At 33.3% G+C, this 23,640-nt stretch overlaps 1 long non-coding RNA gene across 1 annotated transcript in view; it reads left to right on the forward strand.

The window, feature by feature from the left end:
- Positions 1-23,640, forward strand: part of LOC128248889 (uncharacterized) — a 37,360-nt gene that overhangs the window by 11,083 nt on the left and 2,637 nt on the right. Inside the window, exons 2-3 of the long non-coding RNA XR_008265032.1 lie at positions 9,486-9,644; positions 19,736-19,860. This is a non-coding gene — a long non-coding RNA (uncharacterized LOC128248889). The remainder of the gene's footprint in view (positions 1-9,485; positions 9,645-19,735; positions 19,861-23,640) is intronic.

Raw genomic sequence — 23,640 nt, forward strand, 5'->3', positions numbered from 1 at the left:
ATATACATATATATATATATATATATATATGTATATATATACATACATATATATGTATGTATATATATGTGTGTATATATATATGTGTGTATATATATATATATATGTATATATATATACATATATACATATATATGTATACATATATATATATACATATATATGTATACATATATATGTATATATATATATGTATATGTATATATATGTATACATATATATTTATGTATATGTATACATATATAAGTATGTATGTATATATATATATGTATACATGTATATCTATTTATATATATATGTGTGTATATATATATATATATATATATATATATATATATATATATATATTTGTATATATGTATATATGTATGTATATATATATAAACTTTTTATGTAACCTAATTACAGATTTGTTTCCTGTATTTGCATATATTATAAAATATCTTGTATACAATATTCTTTGTGAACTTCTACAATCAAAAATTTTCTTCTTCTTCTTCTTCTTCTTCTTCTTCGCTTTTTTGCTGTTGATATTCTTGTTATTCTTGTCAATGTTATTATTGGTTTCCTCCCCTCCTCCTCATTATTACTATTATTATTACTCAAGGAAGCATCTTAGACACTGCTCCAGAACAAACCGATGAAATAAACGACTAATTTAATGACCTTGACTCCAATTTCCTTAAAATGAAGACAAGGCCAGAAGATCTAATAATGGAACACACTGAAAACCTCTTTGCATACAGCCACAAATCAAACTACATTGAATTCATATTTAATTAATGAATAATAGATCATTTATATAAATCTTGTATATATACGCATTGATTTTATGAATTATAATAATCACAGCTTTTAGTCTAATTAATAATTAAATGTAATTAATGATCATATCATCAATATGCAAAACAGTAAATATCCAAAATTTTTTATCACAAATTTAAATTTTCCCTTTGTCTGTGTATGAGTGAGTGTGTGAATGTATATGTCCATAAATATGATTACTATAAGAGAAAGAAGATATCCCTTTTCTGTGTAATAATTTATTGTCTGTTGTCTTTTGTTTTCTTCCACATCAAAATATCTTGCTACAATATTACATCTTAAAATCAGTTTACATTGTAGGACACTTTCTTTACCAGCTCTCAACTGAAGATCGCAATCACTATGATTTTGATATTTTCCGGTAGCGTTGCTATTGGTAGTGATACTAAGCACTATTATGCTACCAGAAAATGTCTATTTGGTTTACATTATAATATGGATTTTGTGGAAACTCCTCATACTACCAAGGAAAGATGTGTTTTCATGAGGTCTCTTTAGCTGTGTCAAGGACATGGTTATTTCTCTAGAGCTGGAGTCATGCCAAAGGCACTCAATAAGTTCTGTAAAGTGTAAGGTTGTGAGGACCCTTTAGTTTTCTTGATAACATTACACATCACTAGTGGTGATGCTGTGAAAAATTGCACAGTATGTTCTATGCAGTGGTTGGTGTTAGGAAGGACATCTAGCCATAGAAACCAAGCCAAAAATATAATGTATGCAAAATGAGCCACCGAGCCACCCCCAGTCTATCTAGGTCAGCAATACCTAGATAATATGCACTGACTGAACCATGATGATCCAACCACTTATTGCCAGCATAAAAGTAGACATAAAGCATGATGTGTGTTTGTGTGCATGCATGCATATGTGCATGTATACACACACACACACACATACATGCATACATACATATGTAAAGGTGCATTCCAGAAGTTTGGAGACCTTTTAGGAGAGGTAGTTACAACTGTTCTAGATTATTGTAATTTTAGTATATTAATACATCTGATGAGCTGACCTACCAACTTTTTTTGATTGAAGGCGACAGCTGTAACAGCACTTTGAACACACCCTACTAAACACTTCTTGTCACAGCTGACAAGTTTACAGAATACAGTTGGAGCATGAAAACAATTTGGAAGCTTGCTATGCAATAAAGTTTTTGTGTGAAACTGGGTAAATATGCTACAGAAACTTATGAAATGCTCCAAACTGCTTATGGATTAACTTGTATGAGCTGGCCATCTATATTTTACTGGCACAAGAGGTAAGGCAAAGCAAGTCTGCAGGGAAGCACATGATGATTTCTTTTTATGACTTTAAGGGTATCAAAACTGTCCCTTACTCTCCCTACAGTCCAGATATACCCATTGTGACTTTTAGTTGTTCTTCAAGCTGAAGGAGAACATGGAGACAGGACTTAACTATAGGGGACTTTCATGGGGTATTCATGAAGTGGCTGGAGTTCTACAAAGGATTCTACATTGAAAGAAACTAGAGTTTTGTACTTCTTTGAAATTAATTAATGTCTTTTCTGAAAAAGTCTCAAAACTTTTGAAATACACCTTTTATATTTATACACACTGGCATATATCTATACACTTATACATATAATACAGAGGATAAAGGAGCAAGATTCTTTTTAAAGTACACTAAAAATATAAGAAACATGAACGTCAATGTTTCAAGCATTGCATCAAGCTTAATGTTTGATTCCATGTAAAAGCAAGTTTATACTGTTTGCTTTTTAGTGATTAGAGCTATAATTGCAATAACAATTTGATGGAAAATTTTATAAGTGAGCCAAAAGTGATATATTAAATAATGAAGGAAATAGTCTCTTGCAAGGTTAAAATGTTTTAAATACTTTACTGTGGATGCTATATTTTGATTACTTCAACAACAGAAGAGTTACTTTAAAACAGTATGCTTTACTTTTGTCACTTATGCTTTTTGACAAGCACTTTGTGTTTTATTCAGCAATTGACAAGAAATTTAGTTGTAAATAAGTTCATTCAAGAGCTGTCTAGTCATTGTATTTACTGTTTGGTAACACAGTCACAGGAAATTGTATTTCAAGGTTTTTGTTTTCTTTCTCAGCAAGTTCTTGAAATTTGGAGAACAAAATTAAGAGGTAGTTAATTACCTCTATAGAAGCAAATAACTTGATCCCAATTGCAGAATTAAATTAAGATTTTTGGGACAAATATTTATTTTGAATGATTGTGGCTATAAATAAACAAAGTGCTTATTGTTGTATGAGGTCACTGTAGACTGGCAACAATGTACAAGTAGTTGTTTGTGCGTGGGAAGTGTACATGTAGCAGTTTGATATTAAATCAAAATTATAATCATTGAATACATTAGATAATTAGTAATACTTTAGACAAGTGCAGGTATAATCAGATGGTGAGTAAGCTTACTTTGTAACCATGTACTTCTGGGTTCTAACCTACTACATGGTCCATTAGTCTAACACAGTGGTTCTCAAGCATTTTCGTTTTATTTTTTTTACTTTTGTTTCCTATTTTTACTCTACTGGACCTCCATAACCATTCATTGTATATAGAAAAAATCCTGTTGTATTTTTATGATTAAATATTATTTGGAACTGTATAAAAAGTTGTTAAAATATTTCTATATTGTAGAAATATAACCAATTTATTGCACATAAATTTTAACAAAATCTTATATGGACCTCCTTCTCCATATAACCAATGGTTATATGGAGCCTGACTGAGAACTACAAATATGATTTGATGTTACAAATATTTTGGAATTGATGAGAATATTGTATCTTTTGGTATTGTAAATAAAGCTAGGGTGACAAAGGGATACTTCAGTAGGCTTTGGAAAATATGGAAGTCAGAGCTATCTACATTCAATAAAACTATATCTCACTTGCGCTCTTTTGTGACATGCATACCCACAAGTGGAAGTTTATTTATCTACCTGCTCAAAACGCACACAAATATGCATACATCAACTAATTCAGCTAATTACAGACCCTAAGAGCCGTCATGACTTAAGCAGAAGAGCTTTGCCCCTTTCTTAGTCATTAGCTTGAATTCTGTAGTGGTAAAAAAAGAAAAGAAAGAGAATAACTATGGACAACTACTTTGAAAGCTCCAGCTTCTATATCCAGATTATAAATTCACATTTATACCAACAATAATCAATGCATCTGGTTTTGCAAGTAAATGCCTAAGTGACAATCTGGATAAGCTAGGCATTTCAGAGAAAGAAATTGACCAATTAACTCACACACTACAAATACAATCTATAAGTGGAACAGTGAAAATATGCAAGACTTTTCTCGAGTTTAAAATGTGACATTGTTTTTGTTATCTGTATTCCAATGAAGGAGCTTTGTATCTTTGTTAGAAACCAGATCCTTCCTCAGAGGAAGAATTTAAATAATTAAAAACAGATGAGAACATTCACACACACACACATGCACATACACACATAAATAAGACTTTCCAGAAGTTTATCATTTAAGTATATATGGGCATGTCTAGATATGAAAGTATATGCACGAGAAGACATACATAAAATAAAGCATACAAATCTGCACATATACATACATACAAAAATACCCTTGTTGATAATGAAATTCCAATGAAGGAGCCTTGGATCAAGGTTAGAAACCAGTTCATTTCTATTGGCAAGAAATCTTGAAATAAAATTGAATAATGACACACACACACATTAAATGTATATAGGCGGCGAGCTGGCAGAAACGTTAGCACGCCGGGCGAAATGCTTAACGGTATTTCGTCTGCCGCTACGTTCTGAGTTCAAATTCCGCCGAGGTCGACTTTGCCTTTCATCCTTTCGGGGTCGATTAAATAAGTACCAGTTACGCACTGGGGTCGGTATTATCGACTTAATCCGTTTGTCTGTCCTTGTTTGTCCCCTTTGTGTGTAGCCCCTTGTGGGTAGTAAAGAAATAACACACATTAAATGTATATGCATTTTGTGACTGTTTGTGTCTATGTTTACTTGTGTAAATTTGTATGCTAAAAGCATATCTTAGTGATTCAGTAGACAGATACAAATAAAACATCTTAGACTAAAAGAAGTATAGGGATTGATATGATTAGTTAAAACACTTGAAAGCAGTACCCTAACGTGATTATAGTCTACTTACTAAAACTAGAAAATGAATTAAAAAATGATTTGCATTGTAATACGAGCAATATCATTCATTTCCAATATTGTGTGAGAATGTGTCAGGCCATAGGGAAATATTACATTGCCTAGAAACAGGAGAAAGTTAGTGATAGGAAGAGCATCTAATTGAAGAAAATCTTCTGCAATAAACTCCATCCTATCCATGCAAGCATGGAAAAAAGATTTTAAAATGGTTATGATGATGAATAAAAACACTATTAAGTAAACAGAGACATCTAACACATAAAATTTGTATAAAATATAATGTAGCTAATCAAAGCCAAGGACCACCAAAGGTGTCATGATTGTAGAATGTTAACTACTATAAATTGTGTTATTTTGTACCCTATTTACAGATAATTCCCAAACTGGTGGATGTATATTAATCTACAACTAATCTATATAAAAGTTATTTTCCAAAACTGTAAAAAAAGGAAAAACCCCAAAACAAAATTTCTTGTATTGAGCAAACTTTTGAATCTTACAAACTACAATATGTAATTTTATTAAGTTGTAATTAAAGTTTTATATTCAATATTTAACAATTTTAAATTATATGAAAATAGCGCAAATCCTAAAACTCCAAGCTATATGTTTTATCATATCTGTTTTATTTATCTTTTTGTGAGAATCCTAACAGTTGTTTTAGTCTGTCATCCCTGCCAAGTCTAAATAACAATAATAATATACTGGGTTGATTCAATGAAATATATTTTCTTACTGTGTAAAATGTAGCCTTCTTTATTGTCAAAAGAAATCAATATTCTAAATTTAAACAGCTTTTATTTTCAATTTATATTCATTGATTACTACAATAAAATATATAATATGCAAGAAATTGAAGGGATTATTATTTTGCATGTTAGAATTCTAAGATATATAAAAAAAAAACCCTTCCAAATCACAAATTGAGGTTTGTAATCCCTAATCATCATGATTACTTTACTGCTTATTGCTATAACTTTATTGCTATCAGCCACTCTGTCTACATTTGTTCTCATCATTTATTGCTGCTGTCTATTTTCCTTTCAATACATTTCCAATGAGGTGTAATTTATTTTTGGATGTCCCATGTGTATTTTAATTAAAAAAAAAACCTTGTGGAGGACATAACCTCTACTGAATCACAAATTTTAGTTTGGAGACTTTAATTATGAAGTTTAGCTTCAAGGGAAGGGTTTTTGCTATTTTTCTCATCTCCTACGAGGGGCTATATGAAATATTTGTTTTCCCATCCCACTCCATCCCATCATAAAACGCTGCTAGAATCTCTCTATTAATATCATGCTATCATTCCTTTTGATTTCAAGCAACATCCCAACTGTCATAGAGAAACATCCACCACTGTCTACATTCAATACCCCTTGAATGGTCAACAATTACTCAAGGGAATTAGATATAAAAAAATTAACAGCCTTATTATATAGCTCTTTTGCCAATAAAAAAAAAAGTAAATGCATACTATAAAAAAATGGATAAAACTAAAAAAAAATAATCTAAAATAAAAATTATAACCCAAAGGCTTTCTAAATTATAGAAGGAGCTGAGACCTAAAAAAAAAGTAGGAAAAAAATTAAACAAAAACAAAAAAAAAGATACTGAGAATAAATACAAACATGTGAACATATCAATTTCTGTTAAAATTACTTTCCTACATACATATCTTCATCATCAGTGTGATGTGATAGATGTATGAAGTTTTATGATATCATTATCAAGCTAATACTATTAGTTTTATTTTCTTTTTCTTACTTTGATTACAGTTGTTTTAGCTGTTATTATTGTTATTGTTGTCATTGTCAATCCCACTTGCATCACACACCCAAACCCTCTCCAATACCACAGAACTATCAATAATTATTATAATCTTATTAAAAGCAAAAAGGCTTCATACTATTGAAAAATAAATGAAAAATATAATAAAAAAAATTTCTATTTTTTTAGTTCTCTCTTGTTTATGTAATTTTGTTTCTTTTCTTCTTTAGTTTGTTTTTTTTTTCCTCCTAGTCTTGCACATGCTCTTTCTCTGTCATTTTAGTTTCATTCGATCTGTTTTTAGCTTTTCTATGTTTGCTTTTTTATTTTAATTTCTCTTCATCCATTTTTTTGCTTTTTTGCTTTCTCTTACTCAGTTTCCCTTTTCCTATGTTTCTTTCTTGTCTATTTCTATTAATGATTTAGTTTCTGCTCATCCTTATATAACTAAAAGAAAAATAGCCAGTAGTGAAAAAACAAAAGCTAACAGAAATTATGGAAAAACTGAGAGAAAAATAAAAAAATTAGAAATTATTAAAAAAATCAGCTACAGAAAAGGAGAGAAAGGAATTTTGATGAAAGAGTCTAAGTTGGGAGACTGGTATGTCTTTAATGTTGCTAATTAATTCAGAAGAATTAGAGAGAGGTACAGTAAAAGGATGGATTTCTTTGAACATAACAGAGATCAGATTGATTTAGGTTATGTACAACAGAAAATTAATAATGTTGAGGAAAATTTTAACATTACCAATTCTGTTTAAGATAATGGTGGAATTTAATAGGGAACAGATCAAAGATTCCGACACTAGAAAAAAGATAGTGAGTGTAAAATATAGATGAAAACAAGGAGAGAATTTTGCACAATATAAAGAAATATATATATATATATATATATATATATATATATATATATATGAAAGAAACAAATACTATAGAAGAATATTTTTTAAATATGTAATAGAATTGAGAAGCAATATAAAAAGGAGCAGAATGTAGTAAAAATTAAAGGGAAAATAAATATATAAAGAACTCACAGACTATAAGATCATTTGAGAAATACTGAAATTTCAGAATTGTTATTGAAAGGACAGAACTAATATTGTCATAATTAGGAACGTTTGAAGACAATAGAATGATCTTCTCCCAATATGTTGTTGTACAAATATCCAGTTTCAATTAAAATAGAGAGCATGACAATCAGGCTAATCTTCAATGGAATAAAACTCCCAAAGATAAAGAAAGAGTAATTATAGATAAATAGATTGTCCTATCTACAGGTCATATATCTCAATCCATGATCTATTTTCATCCACTTCCCCTAGATTTTCGATATTCCATTTAGTCTTTATACCTTTTCATTTATGTTTCCTATCACTTTCTATTCTTTTCACTCCTTTGTTTTCACAAACTGCTCTCTGCTGCTTTTCTTTACTAAATACCAATAAGCAAGCTTAAATGTTTAATCACATATTTATATCTATACATATATTTAAAAAGCTTTCTGATTTTTAAGAAATACTTTTATGAATATAAAGCATATCATCTAATCCAACCTTTGATAATAACATTTATAAATAAATAATTGATATATGTTATAATGCAGTTCATTGATTCCACTTATGATAGGAGTATGAGTATAGCAACTGAATTCGATCAGAATATTGTGTATGCAATTTATATATTCATGGTAAACCTTCTAAGTATTTTTCTTAGCTATAACTGAATTATCACTGAATTGTTTTCATATATTAATACTTACATGTTATTTCAGTATTTTACTGTACTTTCATAAGGGCTTGTAAGGAATCACAGAACATTATTAATTTCCTTTAGATTTAAGACAGTAGGTAATTAAAGATTTTTCTACACGTAAGAACAGGAATAAATTATATTATATAGCTTTTCATTTATTTCCTACATGCTAACAGAAAATAGACCTCTTCTGATCTTGTTGGTAGAATAAATACGTAGCACATAGGTTACAAGTACAGGTTAAAATAGGAAAGAATTCAAACATAATCAGTGTAACAGATTGCCATATACATGAACAATCAAGAGAAATTTTACATAATTGTAATTGGAATTACATGTACACATTTTCAGGTTTTACAAAGTTAACTGAATAATTTCTGTTGTAGAATGTGTTGATATATATTTTCTTATAAAATCAATGTAGACATTATTCTATCAACACTAGATGAAGCTAATGTCAAGAGGGAGAGAAGAGGCGGGGAGGGAAAACATAAAATTTGACAGCCCAGCCATTACTAATAGTGAGTTCTCTTTCATAGCCAAAACATGGCTCACAGATTACTCATCTCTGATTGGTTAAAATAACATGTGACAATAGTGAAACTAAACTGAGCTTGCTACAAGAGAATCCCATTTAGTATAGTCACATGGCTATAATTTTCACTGAATATTCACTAAGAAAGCAAGTTTTAGAATTTACATGGCACACATGAGATTTTAAAGAAAATTATATTGTCATTCATTCACCTACATAATACTGATGCAAATATTGAGAAACAGTGAGGTTAAAGTTAAAATATTCATTCATACTTTCATTTACATAAAACACAAGATATCAAACAATGAAAGACCTTACATGTGATGAAAAGAATAATAAAAAATTTTGATTATTCTTTCTTTTTTTCAATATATTTTTGGACTAATAAACTATAACAACAGCAATAACAACAATAATGAGCTTTTATTCTATTGTTACAAAGATCACGAATGAGAAAGGATATTACAAATATCGGTTGAGATTTACAATGAAATCTGATGAACTTGTTATACAAATATTTATGATGAAATCTCAAGAGGAGGACCATTGCTTAAGGCCAGTCAAAGAATCTACAGGCTCAGGATTACCCAAACTAAAATGGGTAAGTACTCTTTCTCAGATGTCATTCTCTAGCCTATAAACATATGCTAACAGAAGGCTTATTCAAGTAGATAATGCTTACTATTTTCACCAACATTCTACAAATTTACTTCTTCCCCTTCGCACGCTCCTTCCTATCACCAATCCATACTTGTTTCCAATGATGACCTTCTTCCAGTTCCTGTCAATTAAATTTCTTTCACAAAGCACTGGATATACCCTGACATTTTGAAGTACACATTAGTGCGTCACATTCCCCCCCCCCAAAAAAAAACCCTCTGATCTAGCCATCTATTGACCTTTTGCTCTCACCTGTAACATCTCTCAGGTAATGGAGACAGCCATTAACAATGACATTTTCCAAAATCTCTCTCTCTCTCCTCACTGATCTCAGTATTGCTCCCCAAGAACCAGATCCACTGGCAGCCAACTTTCTTATGTCTCTTACCAATGGTTTCTTGCTATAGAGAAGTTTACTTCTCTCCTTTTAGTAGCATCCACTACACAGCTTCTTTCAATCTCTTTTACTATATAGACCCTAGGCAAAGGACAACTGACAGGCCTAAACAAAGTGGTGGGACAGTGTTCAAAATGGAGTTAGCTTATAGTCAGAGTTATTCCAAGGTTTAACTTTGTACACCACTCTCTTTCTTCTGTACATCAATGACCTACTTTTTGACATCCAACAAATATGCACTCTTATGCAGATGACATGATTCTTCATTCTTCCTTAACTTACCCTAGTCATGTATCAACCACATGCAGCCTATATTCCTTCACACTAAATCTGCATTGATTCCATGAACAGTGACCTTGTAAGTCTTCTGTGAGGCTATGCCAATCTTGTTTCTATAGAAAAAACTCAACCACTGCTCATATCAAGAAATTATCACCAAACCATGTACCTACTAAACATGAACTGCATTCAGATTGAGCCATAACAATCATTCCTAAATCTTGGGCCTCCCTATCATCAAGTATCTCTCCTGGCAAAAGCACATCCTTAACATAACAAAGAGAGTATCCCAAAGACTAGCTCTTCTCTTCATGACCAGAAATTATTAACTTCCAACAGCTGCTAACACATTACAAGACTCAAGAGAGGACACAGTGGAGCTCTGGGATAGTACTGCTGCTATGCACATAGGCATCCTGGACAGTATCCAGAAAAACGCCATCTGACTAAGAGGAATTCAATTATTAACAGACATGTTCCAGCCTTTTGCCCGTAAATATGCTATCTTCACTCTTTCTTTCCTACAATACTATAATGGCTTCTGTCCCTTAGAGCTGATTGGTTTTTATACCTCCGTCACTCAGGCACCTCTGTTCTACTTATCTTTCTGGTGCATTCAACCCTGCACTAACCATCATGACCAGTTCTTTCTTCTCAGAACATTGGCTTTCAGGAATCTTCATCATACTTGCCTTTCCTGCAGGTGTTGATCTGCAACATTTTAAACCAAACATTAATGGTATCAAGCTAACTGATCTTGAAAGGCCTGCAAAAGATTTGGGCAATACCTCTTTCTCCAAACTCAACAAGTGAAAAGACACACCCATAGTAGAGAAAACTAACTGATAGTGTGCACACAGTGGGAGTGAGTCTCAAACCACATTGTTCTGAAAGACACTTCTTAACTACACAGCCATATCTATACCTATATGCACTTGTATGTATGTGTGTGTATGTGTACAATTGTATTTAAGACAATTATGCACACTCAGATGTCAATAGACCTTTGTTGCAGAAATTGTCTTGAGAGAAGAATTTTCCATGTATCAAAATACATCACTGGGCTACAAATGATGTAGGACACATGCATTTCTGCGTTGTTACGCATCATCAGCTATGGACATTGAATCAACCTTCATGGCCCACTAAGAAATAAATCGTTCTTATATTTAAGTAGTTGATGTATGCTAAGCTTGGTCAAGCTGGAATTAATTTCCATATCCAAATGTTCACTGATATATAATTGTGTACACACATATACAATTGTATGTATATATATATATATTTCAATCAACACTGCTTCATGTGTCTCAGTTCCACATAAAAAGCACCCAGTGTATTCTGTGAAGTGGTTGACATCCAGCTGTAGAGACTAAGCCAAAACAGACTATGGAACCTGGTGCAGGCCCTGGCCTTGCCAGTTCCTGTCAAGCTGTCCAACGCATGCCAACATGCAAAACAGAGTTAAATGATGATGATGATGATGATTATTGTTATTATTTAATGTCTGTCTTCCATGCTGGCATGGGATGGAGTTTTTGACAAGATCCTACAAACCGGAGTACTGTGTTGAGCTCCAATGTCTGTTTTGAGATGATTTCTACAGTTGGATATCTTTCCTCAGGCCCAATATTTTACAGAATGAATGTATTAGAAGCATATTTTGTGACACTAGTAACTTGCAAGACAAAGAAAAGATCTTTGAATAGTGTGATAGTAGAAAGGGAGGTGGCTTTACACCAGATGTTGACAGGCTGAAGCATGACAGAAGGACAGGACAAGCACAGATGTTTTTTCTATAGAGGAGATACATGGCTACCCTGCATTATATAAGGGTAGATGGGAGTAGCTGGAAAGAAGACAATGATGGTGGTGAGAAGGTGTCAGAGTGTACTCTCATGATACAAGAAGGTGAGTATAAGAGAGAATACAAAAAAATAATCAGAAAGTTTGGATGGATAAATTCATTAAGGTGTGAGAGGTGAGTGACAAATGGTTAGAGATGGGTGTAGAGTGAAAGTATGGAATGGAACAAGGGTGGTTGGTCTTAAATATCAGTATAGCAGGAGGAAGATGGAAAAAATAAGAATTGCTCAGGAAAGAGGAAGCGATAAATGGCATTACAAGAAGGGAAGAGAGCAACAACATCAGTATGTAGATCAGAAAATGTAGATGACATGCAGGGTGGAGGAGTTGGATAGAGCATGAGAAACAGATGTACAGTGGCAGAGATAGATGTGAGAGGTACATAGAGATGGCTATAGTGAGTGGTGGAGTCAGGGGCAGATATGCCAGAGCATACAAATGAAAGCAGATAAGAGAAGGTGTTAAAGATATGGTAATAGCAATCCTAACATGTATCACAAGGAGACACAGAAAGGGTGATTAGTACAAAAGAAAATGGGGATATTGGGAATGAGGGATGAGTTTTAAAAGGAAGGGGTCCCATGGAAAGGGGGTGGTAACTGGTAGCACAAAGGAGAATAAAAAATGTTCATATTCTGCTCATGATTATAGCTGCTTAATAGTGCTGAAGTTGGAAGAGTGAATAGGTGCTAGGAAGATGAGAGGCAAGGAAGGTTTGATGGGGACAGATTGAATGCAGGGAAAGGGACCGGTGAGTGTATAAGCATACATATAATGCTTTTAGGATCTCACTACCATTGAAATGCATGTGTCTTCTCAAGAACAGTGAGTCACCAGTCATTTCAGCCCTGGGTCATCTCCCCAAGAACCTCAACTTCATCCTATATCCTTCTGAGTTTCCATATTCCTCACTGTGCTTCCAGAAACCGTTTTACTGAGATGGGCAGGTCTTCTCAATTACTGCATATCACAAGTCATCTTGGTCCTCTGTCCTCTTCTCCATGAGGTCCTGAGATCAGCCTTCACTAACTCAACCGATATCTTCTTGAGTCTTCATCTTCTGCAAGCACCATCCACATTAAGTGATATGCATATAAATGACTCGATGCCCTGAAACTGCCCTTTCAACTTTGTTCTACTATACCTGAATCAGCTTGTCCACTACATTGCCTGTAACCAACTCTTATTTCTATGGATTCTGTATCCCTGCACTTAACATTGAAGTTTAAGCACTAGGTTTGGTCTAAGCACTTACTGTATGTATCTCTTATATTATATGTCTTTTGACAGTTTCTTTCCTACACACACACACACACACACACACACACACACACACATACTCACACACAGGCACACATGCATACAAGATACTGTCACAACTCATGGCTAAGCAGTACTGTAATTTAACTACTAGGTCAACTCGATAATGATTTTTTAATTTAATTTGAAGCCATAAAATTGCAAGAGATGGGGACCATTGAAAAGAAACTTCTACAGTCGTTGACAAATTCTTTTTGCAGTTTTCTTTTTCATTATTTGAGGATGCACACAGTTATTAATAAAGCTAATATGGTATACAACTTAAATTTATCTCACACTATACAATTGTATGTATGCATGCATACATATAATTGTATACAGATATGTATACCTACTTACATACATACATACATACACATATATATATAAGTAATGAGCTATATATATATATGTGTGTGTGTATATATATATATATACACACACACACACACACACTCAGACACAGAGCTTATTATTTATATGTATATAAGTAATGGGCTAAACAAATGCTGTGCTGGCAAGAACTTTTTGCTCAAATTCACCGTATTACTGAAGATAACAACTTGGGAATGTATGCCAAATCTTCAGTATCATGATGAAGTATAGCAATAATTTTTTTACTATTGTTTGTTTAACTCATTACCTATCATACTAACAATAAACATTAATAGCCATATAGAAAATGTATCTTAATTTGTGCATGGTAAGCTAATTTGCATATTAGAGTTAATTATTCAATTTACTAACTCATCGATGCAATGTGAACATTAAAAAAAATACACAGAGATATGCAGGCACATACTGACACATGCAGCCCATATTCCCCACCACACATATGAACATGAGCACTTATGTTAAGTTTTGGCACATAGTTTTGTGAAGGTTATATTGGCAGATAAATTTATTGAATTCAAACTAACAAATCTTTTTATACAGGGTGGGGCATAAATACTGTTACAAAATAAAACACAGATTTATCCCGACAAAAATTTATTTAACAACTCACTATTACAAAATATGCTTTGCAAATGCCCAAGGAACAATATGGTGTAACTTTTATTCAAAATGTTTACCTCGTGCCTTCACAACACTACGAAGTCTTTTTGGGAAGTCATCTATAGCAGCACGCACAACATCTAAGGGTATTTTATCCCAGCACTTGGTCAATTCTTTCTTTAGAGCTTCAATATTTTAGCAAGGAGTAGAGCAGGCTTCATTCTCCAGAATTGACCACAAAGAATAATCAAGAGCGTTAAGATCAGGTGATGAGGGAGGCTGATCCAGGACGGACAGTTGTCTCTACACCACTTTCATGTTAACCAAGACGTGTGGCTCGTCGCCCCATCTTGTTGGAAAGTCCAAACTTCATCACCGTACACCAAATTGCACCTTGGTATCAACGTGCCTACCAGAATGTCCTCGATGTATCGTTCTTTGTTTATCTTGATTCCTTGAGGGACAAAAACAAGTGGAGTTTTCCCTCTTTCAGAAATGGCTGCCCAGACCATCACTGATGCTGGTTTTTGGGTTCTGAAAACCTTTCCTGCATTACCAGGTATTGCCTCAATACTTTTAGCAAGGATTCGGTCATTTTGATGATTGTGAGACTGTTGAACTGAGAATAACTTTTCCTCACTAAAGATGATGTTACGGAGCATGCCATCTTTAATACGGTTCAACAAGAGTCTGCTTCTGCTGAGTCTCTTTTCAATTGTGGGCGTGGAGAGAAGCTGTCTCTTTTGGAGTTTATAGGGTGACAACTTTAGGTCACTTTTGCATATCCTCCACATAATCCTTGGCGATGTTTGTGCTTCTTTTGCCATTTTCCTCATGGATCTTCTTGGATTTCGTCTGATTTTTTCCCTAACATTTTTGATGAGTTTAGGTGTTCTGGAGGTGCGGAGACGGCGTGATCTTTGTCTAACTTTGATCGAAGAAGTTTCTTGGTAACAATCAATCGTCTTTTTTATCAACATTCTGTTAATTTTGAGGTTTTTCCCTAACTTGAATATTTCAGGTGGACGCATGCCCTTCTCATGTTGCTTTATGATGAATTTTCTCTTCCATTCAACAGACATTGCAACAAAATCTTAATATTTAGTTTCTGAAATACAAGAAAACATATAATAAACTATCATTTAACTCAAATAAATCATTAGAATTCTTTGAATATTTTTGAACTTTTGTAACAGTATTTATGCCCCACCCTGTATATATGTAGTGTATCTGTGTTCTCTTAATCTCATGGTGAGCCATAAGATTTTCGATAAATTGAGTCTGATGACCCAGTTCTGATGTTCTGAGGAAATAATTTTGCATTTCCTCCTTCTTGCAATTTTATGGTTTCATACTTAATTAAAAAATTATTATTAAGTTGACCTAGTAGTTAAGTTACAGGACTACTTGGCCATGAGCTGTGACAGTGTCTTGTAGATAGAATATTATATCTGTAAAAGGTTTCACGGAGCTTGTAATTTTAGGTTTGTATAGGTTTTCCTTTCTAGATTTGTTACATATTTTTGCAAGCTGTTTGTTACATATTTTTGCATACCATTAACTAAAAGCATCATTAATAATTTGTAATTGTGGTGCAGTTATTATAATTTTTGTACCATTTCCTTCATTACATCTATAATAGAAAATTTTCATCACTACTAAACTTTTATAAACATATACATAGTATCTATGTGTATTTAGTCTCTTCATGAACTTAGAACCACAAGTGCTCAGAACATATTACTCAAGAATAAATAAATGGAGGATAGATTTTAACCCAGAAGTATTTATCTTGTGTCAGACTGAGATTATTCTTTATTTATATGCTGACCATAACTACAGATGAGAGCTGCTTCCATTTGTTTTCTCATAACTTTCTGAAAAATGTATATTTTTTAATTTAACATTGCAGAAATACATTTTCAAGGGTTTAGATTACAATTGAGGCATTTAGTAACAGAGTGTTGTAAGTGCCAACCTGGCCATTTTCAAGGATAGTATATCATTTTCTTTGTCTCAAAGTCTAGAATCCTAAAAAGTTGGGAGGAAGAACAAGTGAGGCTTGCAATAAGGTCAAAAATTTGGCTGAAAAAAAACCCAAACTCAGACCAGAGAGTTTAGTAACACACCATCGTAAGCACACAGACTCAGTCAATAACTTTAGCATGATCCCTGGATCATTTTACGAGTCGTTATGGCTCATTTTCTAATATTCCTCGTTACTGTCATAATGATAATAGGTTATTATCTAACAATCTTGTCTTACTTACCTCTTAAAGTTACTTACCTTGGTATATTAAAACACAAACAATACCTTTGGGTGAGTGGGGGGTCTCTGTATGTTTTTTCTAGGTATTATAGCTAAAATATGCAATGTGATATACCGCTTCATGGTACCGGCATATTCTACAAAATGAGAAAGACGCAGTCATTGTTTCATCTTTCAGATGAATACATAAATAAATAATTTTATATAGGTGGAATGATTAGAGAAGGTATTCGCAGTCATTTTAAGACCAAAACCAGCTTCCTAACTTCATTCCTTGCTGAGATATCGCATTCTGAATGTCACAAGACATTGACTGCGTTTTTCTCAGTTTTTAAGTTGTGGCACTTATGATGGTCTACTACTAAACGCCTCAATTATTTTGATATAATTGAAACAAAAAATTCTTTGAGGAGTTTCAAATCATTCTTTTCTTCCTGCCCTGATTTTGTTACCACCAAATGTTGCAACTTTAGCATTCTTAATTTTTTTTCTCTTTTTTCTTCTCAGAGTTATTTGTTTGAAACATCAACATTATACAATCTACAGTCTTGGAAATATATTTCTGCAAAATGTCACTTAAAATTTGCATTATAAAGAGCATCATGAAGAAACAAAGTCAGGATGGGGAAATGAAAATGGTCCCAAATTTCTTCATAATTTTGTTTGTTATGTTTATGAATTTGTGTTAAGATTCCTGATGTGAAACCATCTGTTGAAACAGATATTGTTATATTTCAGGATGGTCATTTATTTTCCTTTTTCTTTCTTTTTTTTTTCTTTGCCAAATAAGCACATGCACTATATATCTTTTGTCCGTTGCCCATAAATCTTTTGTTACACACCTGTGACCGCCTCAGTGACCCTTTCCATCTATGTGTGTCCTCCTGCTCTGCTTAATCCATTCTAAAAGAATGGATTTCCAGACAATGGACATAAGGTAAAATAAGAACAGTAATGAGTTAAAAACGAATATATATTGCATGTGTTTATTTGGCAAAAAAAAAAAAAAATTACCATCCCAAACTATAACATCTATTTTTTATATTATCAGCATAATCAAAATCTACACCCTTGAAAACATATATTTGCAAAATTTCATTAAAAAATATGCCTTTTTCAGAAAGTTATGAGCTAGGGGTAAGGCACTAGTCTGTAGATATTGCCAATATGCTGTTATTTACAAGTTTCATATGTATACATGTATGCCTTGTGATTGGTGTATTGTCATTTCACAGTTATGTTTTAGTGCTTTGTTATTTCATCTAGAGTGTGGTGTGGTGATAAATTCTCAGCTTGTGACCTTTATATTCGCTGTTGGATACATTTATCCTGTCACATACTTTTATTTCTCTTGTTTTGTTAAGAAAAACCGGAATAATATATTTTCTAATTATTTCTCTAAAATCTTCTCCTCCTTCCCTTCCTCATTCCACTGCTGCTGCCATTGTTGTCATCATTGTTGCCACTACGTCATCGTCATCGTTGCCGTTACTGCCATCACTGCCACTACAACCATCAAAAACATCAATTTTATCACCATCCTCCCACTCCTTAACACCATCAGTTCACAGTGTGTATATGTGTGTGGGGGAGGGTTCTATGCTAGTATGGGTTGAAAATGTCTGAAACTCAGTTTCGTTCTTCCCATTTCAATCATAGACACTGCATTTTAGAAAGATGTAGCTTAGGTTTTACAGCTGAAAGTTTTTCCTATGACTGAAGAAAATCAAGCATGGTTTTTGAGTATTACAGTATAAAAGAAGTTACCTTCTTAAACATGGAACCTTCATTACCACATACCTTCACTACCACATACCTTCCCTACCACATACCTTCACAATTAAAATTCTGTCTGATGCCTATATGGAATAAAATCATGTTCAAGTCAAAGTAACTCTAAGTTGCTATAGTCACCTGAGTCTGTATGAGCCACAGTATTTTTCACTTGAGAAGGAAGACCTGTGTTTTCAGAAAATCCTGAGATGATGAAAAAGGATTTTCACAAGGATGTGTGATTACTCTTTTTGATTTTGGGATGTGTAACTACCAGCATCTTTTCTTTTGGTGTAGTAAAACAGGACTTCATTTGTGGTCATATTACCTGAGGGAAAAAATATTAGTAAAAATGTATGGCATTACATTTGTAGCATGAGTAATATGACTTTATCTGTCAGCGATGGCAGAGAAGCCAGTAGAAATATCAGCTGTAATATCTGCAAGATGTTAATGAAGGGTGGATTTCAATAATAATGTCATCTGAACTGTACACTTATGTGAAAAATAAGTTGAAGGGTGAAAGGATATTAAACTGAAGAGTGTTTAAGTTGATAATGGAAAGTAGTTGTAAAACATGACCTGAGAAGAAATGATTGTGAAATTTGAGAATCTGAGTTTTACAGATATGATGGTATGAAATAAAGACAAACCAGGGCATACTATTATATAAACTCACTCAACTAATAATAGCATGGAAAAAAAAATGAAAATTGTGATTATAAAGAGTGAGTTGGGATTTTTATGAAACAAATTTTTTAAGGTTGACAAAGAAAAACAAAAATGTGTAAAATGGGTGTCTAACGTAGTGGTAAAAAGATTTCAATCTTTGCACCACTGCTTGAATATGGGTAGATATTATTAGGGTGAATACCCAAAATTTCTTGTTTGTAAAACTATATTGAAGCAAACATGAAAACAACATATCAACAAAATAAACATGGGAATGATAGATAACAGATAAAAGAACTCAAAAGAAATTATTGTGATGTTACACTTTATCAAACTGTTCTCAGCAAATTTTAAAAATTCTAAATGACCAAAAATAATGTCAACTAGAAAGAACAATTATAAATATAGTAACTTACATAAAGTACTTTTCTTTTTTAACATTTGTGTTATACTAATTTATGGTTTTATGTTTATGGGAAAGACACAACATGGATGAAGAGTAAGGAGAGGAAACAAAAATATCTTTATAAACTTTAAAGTGGCCATATGAAACCATTTCATCAAATTACCAGAAACCACAGAAATAAAACAAACACAAAATGCAAGGTAAGTACCTTCCAAGACCTTTATGCATTTCTTTCATCATGATCAAAACAAATCGATAGAAAAAATCCCAAACCTTAAAATCTTCAAAACCTAATACTATGAGAAAACCTCAAATGTAGACCTGAAGAAATAATTGCATGTGGCCTGAAGAAATAATTGCACTCACCTATATATTCAACTTCTCATACCAACACATCCAACTCCTCAGAATTTGAAAACTGGACAAAATTAAGAGACTTTTAAAATGATATGAAATCCCAACCAAAGAGGCATTATGCTACTCTAGAAAATTATAGAAACATGATAGAGGGGCTCCACACAGTTTCCCTCTACTGTATTCACTCACAAGGCTTTGATAAGCCCAGGGCTAGAATAGAAGACACTTATCCAAGATGCTGCACAGTTGGAGTGAACCCAAAACCATATGGCTACAAAGTGAATGTCTTAACCACACAGCCATGTCTATGCTTACATATATATATTGTAAAGGTACATGATTTTATAAATTCATACTTTTCACAAAGACAATACTAACATGACTGGCAGGCAGTGAGCTGGAAGAAACGTGAGCTTGCCAGGTGAAATGCTTAGCAGCGTTTCGTTTGTCTTTACGTTCTGAGTTCAAATTTCACCGAGGTCGACTTTGTCTTTCATCCTTTCGGGGTCAATAAATAAAGTACCAGTTGCATACTGTGGTCGATCTAATTGACTGGCACCACCCCCAAAATTTCAGGCCTTGCACCTAGAGTAGAAAAGAATACTAACATGAATAAAGTGGCATGACTTGCTGAGAACTTATTGCTGCAGGTATTTACAATATTTAAAACATATTGTTGAAAATATGATGAAAATACCTCTAACAATCAAGTTATTATTTTTTTTTTTTAATATTTTATTAGCCCACATCATTATGTTTACGATTGTACATCCCTTAAATTAATGGAACAGCATTAGGAATCTTCTGTGCAGAGGCAGACCCAAGGGGGGGGGGGCTGAGGAGTACATCCCCCCCCCTTGAGAAATGAAGTGCATCCTTCTAAATAATGTTATTATGCTCTTTTCTCCTGGAATTATACTCCCTTCTGACCTTGTGTCCTCCCTTCGAAAAATTCCTGGGACCACACCTGCTGTGTATATAGAAATTGTGCTGGATGATATTATGAAAATCATGCAAAGAATTTAAATCACTGCAGATAATTAATATGTATTAACTTCATGCTACAGCTTAAGGTTGGTGCATTTTGTTGACCATGATATAAGAAGTTATATTATAAGAAAAGGGCAAGATCAACTTGTTGCAACAAGTGATATAAATTCCTCTGGATGGTTTAGCAGCTCTCTGACCTGAGGTTCAATTTACCTGCTTTTATAGCTGTAAGGCAGCTTTTGGAATCTTCAGCCAAACTGTTTGGTGGGAAAACTCACTGCATTGCTTTGAAGTTTTGCCACACCAACCATAATATGTCAGCAAAGAAGTTGATTGCACCATATTCTTATAAGCATTGATACCTTTATGATGACACTCTTCCTTTTATGGAAATGTATTAATTCAAGGTTCTAGACTGGGAAAATCTGAGAGCTATGGTTCAAATCTCAGCCAAGGTTTCAGTAGACATAGTTATGAAAGGATCAAAATAGAAGTACTTATCTATCCATTACTCTCAGTCTAAATGCCTTTAATTTATTGGCTGCAATATAAATAAATTTAATAACAATAATATTTCTAAAAATCCACCTTAAAACTACCAGTTGCTTGTAATATCCAAAATGGCTGATGTCTATCTTTACAATGGAAGATCCAGTTGTGAAACTGCAAAACAACTGGAAAATTTATTCAATGATATTTTCCCAACCAAATTTGGACAATATAAGGCATGGCTTTTTTTCTTTTTTCACTAGATTACATTCACTAGACTACAATCCATGTTAACATGGAAGGATTTTTTTTTACATATAAGAATATTGTTGGCGTAATTCTTCTACATCAGGTTGTTTTGCTGCAGATAACTATTATAGATATAATACTAACAAATATATTACTGATATCAGTGCACTTTGATTCGATCTTGTTCCAAGATTAAATCAAACTGTGATAATATCAATATGTATTATCCAATTATAACAGTGTACTAGTACATAGAATACTAGAGTACTAGTATAAGATCAAAGAAAAGGAAATTGCAGAAAGTAATCTTTTTAACAACAATAAAGAAAAACTAGACACACATGTCAATCTGAACTAAAAAAGAAATTTGTCCATGAGAACTATTGAAAACAACTGAGCATTGGAAAAAGAAAATTCTATTAATATTCAATCTAACTCTAAAGCTTTCTGCTAATACCTTACAAAAAAGATTAGATCCTATATTTATCAGTGTGAACCACCATGAGTCATTTTCCAGATTATTGCTGAAACCCTAAAAATGCAATCCATGCTACTTTTTCAATCAAAAGGAAACATTATTGAAAGATACATGCTTGTAACATTGGAAAAATTGAATCATCCATATTATTCCTCCAAATGATTTAGAATAATGCAGATGTACACACGATGTGTGTGTGTGTTTGTGAAGAAATCAAGCAATTTAAATGAGAGGATCTACAGTAGATGAATGTCAAAGAAGACATGGGAAGCAGTACTAAAATCTGATCTCAACAGTCTGATGATGAAAAAAAGGATAAAGAACTGCAACTAATGACAAGATGCTGTATTGAAGAATACCTGTCCAAGTCATGCAAGTATGAAAAAATGTATACAGAAAGATGGTTTTATGTAAAAATGTAATAGTAATAAACAAACTTTAGGTTTGTTCAAACATGTTTGTGATATATTTTAACTCCAAAAGGCAAAATCACTACATTTTACTGAGGAGAAAAAAATTTCTTCGCTTATGATAAAAGGTGTGAAAGCACCTTATCTGCTCAAGAATCCTAAACACATTTCTGGTTCTTTAGCCTTCCTCAGTAGGAGCTTTATCTACTAAGGTACTGTAAATTCGGATAGCTGATCCCTCTGTTGGGTCGACTTTTGGCAGACTCTCTTTCTCCCATTCATTCTCTTTATTGAGCTACCTTTCATAGTGGCATCTCCAAACCGCTCTCTTTACAGCCTCATTTAGTGCAAGTGAACCATCATCCATGCGAACACATTTCTCTCCGGCGACATCACGATTCTCTCTCACACACTGTCTTGCAACATGAAATACCTCAAGTCTTTGGTCCTCACGGCACAGAACATTGGCAAATTTTTACTTATCTACTTTCCCTTTGGCTAAATAAACCTGCCTCTTAGCTTCCCTTCTGGCAGTCTGATACAATTCCTTGTCACCACCGTTCTTCCAAGCCTGTTTCTTTTCTCTAATAGCCCTGTCAACAGCATTGTTCCACTACCACGTTATTTTGGATCGAGTGGGCAACTTTGCACCATCCACAGATCTGGTCAGTGGCCCTCAGCAGGTTGTCCCATAGAAACCTCTAGTTGTCTTCCGAAAAGCGGCGAAACATTAGCATGCCAGGCGAAATGCTTAGCGGTATTTCGTCTGCCTTTACGTTCTTAGTTCAAATTCCGCTGAGGTCGACTTTGCCTTTCATCCTTTTGGAGTCGATAAATTAAGTACCAGTTACGCACTGGGGTCGATGTAGTCGACTTAATCCCTTTGTCTGTCCTTGTTTGTCCCCTCTATGTTTAGCCCCTTGTGGGCAATAAAGAAATAAGAAACCTCTAGTTGTCTTCCACATCGTGTGAAGTTATATCCTCTTCTATTTCGTCAAAGGCCTTGA

This window comes from Octopus bimaculoides, chromosome 10 (genome assembly GCF_001194135.2).
Source record: "Octopus bimaculoides isolate UCB-OBI-ISO-001 chromosome 10, ASM119413v2, whole genome shotgun sequence".
Lineage (NCBI taxonomy): Eukaryota > Metazoa > Mollusca > Cephalopoda > Octopoda > Octopodidae > Octopus > Octopus bimaculoides.